This window comes from Marmota monax, unplaced genomic scaffold, assembly GCF_021218885.2.
Source record: "Marmota monax isolate L192 unplaced genomic scaffold, Marmota_monax_Labrador192_F-V1.1 WCK01_AAM20220418_F8-fsc00248, whole genome shotgun sequence".
NCBI classification, from domain to species: Eukaryota; Metazoa; Chordata; class Mammalia; order Rodentia; family Sciuridae; genus Marmota; species Marmota monax.
In genome coordinates this window covers 1,999,966-2,002,104 of record NW_026692019.1, presented here as the reverse complement: position 1 = coordinate 2,002,104, position 2,139 = coordinate 1,999,966, and positions in this window count along the sequence as shown.

Below are 2,139 nucleotides of genomic sequence, written 5' to 3'. Positions count from 1 at the left end.
ACCCTGAGATAACCATTGTAATTATTTTAGCGTTTTTCTTTCTAATAATTTAAATATGTGTGTAGCTTTTTTTATAAAATTGAACTACAACCATTTATTTAAATTTATGCCATGATTCTTACCTGACAGAGAAAGTTAAGCTATTTTCTCTGTCTTCGTAATCCTAATTTTAATGTCTGTGCAATAGCCTCTTATATTGATAGTAGGATTTTCAACATATTGTTGTGCATTTGTAATTTGCTATTATAAATATTGTTGCAAGGAACATCTTCCTAAGGATTTTTGAGGGACTTCCTTTCCCCGTCTTCCCTCCCTCTTAGTAAAGGGAATTGAACCCAGGGCTTTGTGTGCGTGTGAGGCAGGCTTCCCACCACTGAGCTACACTTCCAGTCCTCTTGGTTTTCATTTTGATACAGGGTCTCACTAAGTTCTCAAGACTGGCTAATAATTTGTGATCCTCCTGCCTCAGCATCCCAAGTAACTAGGATTAGAGTCATGCACCACCATGCCTGGCTCCATTTGCAATTATCACTATTTTTTTACAAAATTGTTTTACTTGTTCTTTTTTTAAATATACATGATAGTAGAATTTTTTTGACATATCACACATACATGGAGTCTAACTTCCATTCTTGTGGTTGGACATGATGTGGGGTTTCCCTGGTCATGTGTTCATATATGAACATAGGAAAGTTCTGTCCCATTCATTCCACTGTCTTTCCTATTCCATCCCCCTACTTTCCCTTCATTCCTCTTTGTCTAATCCAATGAACTTCTGTTCTGTGCCCCCACTTGTTGTGTACTAGCATCTTCATATCAGAGAAAACATTCGGTCTTTGTTTTTTGGGGACCGGCTTATTTCACTTAGCATGAAGGTCTCCAGTTCCATCCATTTACTGGCAAATGCCATAATTTCATTCTTTTTTATGGCTGAGTAATATTCCATTGTGTATATAATACAATATTTTCATTATCTATTCATCTGTTGAAGGGCATCTAGTTTGCTTCCATAGCTTAGCTATTGTGAATTGAGCTGCTATAAATATTGAGGTGGTTGCATCAGTATAGTATATTGATTTTTAAGTTGTTTGGGTATATACCAAGGAGAACAATAACTGGATAAAATGGTAGTTCTCTTCCCAGTTGTCTGAGAAATCTCCATACTGCTTTCCATAGTGGTTGCACCAACTTGAAGCTCTACCAGCAATGTATGAGTGTACTTTTCCCCACATCTTCACCAACATTTATTGCTATTTATATTCTTGAGAACTGCCATTCTGACTGGAATGAATTTCAGTGTAGCTGTAATTTGCCTTTCTCTAATTGGTAGAAATGTTGAATATTTTTCATATGTTTGTTGATTGAAGATCAATTGTTTTTCTTCTTCTGTGAAGTGCCTGTTCAGTTCCTTTGCCCGTTTATTGATTAGGTTATTTGCTTTTTTGCTTTTTTTTTTTTTTTTTTGTGTGTGTGTGTGTGTGTTCAGTTTTTTGAGTTCTTTGTATGTCCAGGATGAGGTGCAGATGGAAAAGATTTTCTCCCGTTCTGTAAGCAAACTCTTCACCTTCTTGTTATTATCACTATCTTAAGAGAGTATGAAAAGTATAATTATTGGGCAAAAACATATGAAGATGTTTGAGGTTCTTGATACAGACTTACTGCAATGATCTGAATATGATTTGGCTCTCTAGATTCTTGCAGAAATTTAATCTTCATTGTCATCTATTTAGAGGGTAGAAATTTAATTTGACTGAGATGTTTAGAAATGTGCCCTTCAGGAGGTGATTAGGATTCAATAAGATCATTACAATGGAGCTCCTATGATTGACGCCTCATGGTTTTGTCTCTTGCCATGTGATGCTCTATACCACTTTTCTGCCAGCAAAAAGATTTGTACTGGTTGAGACCTCTAGACCTTGCATCTCCAGAGCCATGAGCCAAAATAAACCTCTTTTGGTTATAAAGTAGCTTGTCTTTGGTATTTTGTTAAACAATGAAAAACAGACTAATTGTTTTTCAAAACATGTATATCAATTCATGTTCCCTTTTTACTGCATTTTTTAACCAGCATTTAGTATTATCAATGAATATTTTGCATGTGAATTCCCCACAAAATATTGTTTGTTTGCTTGCTTGCTT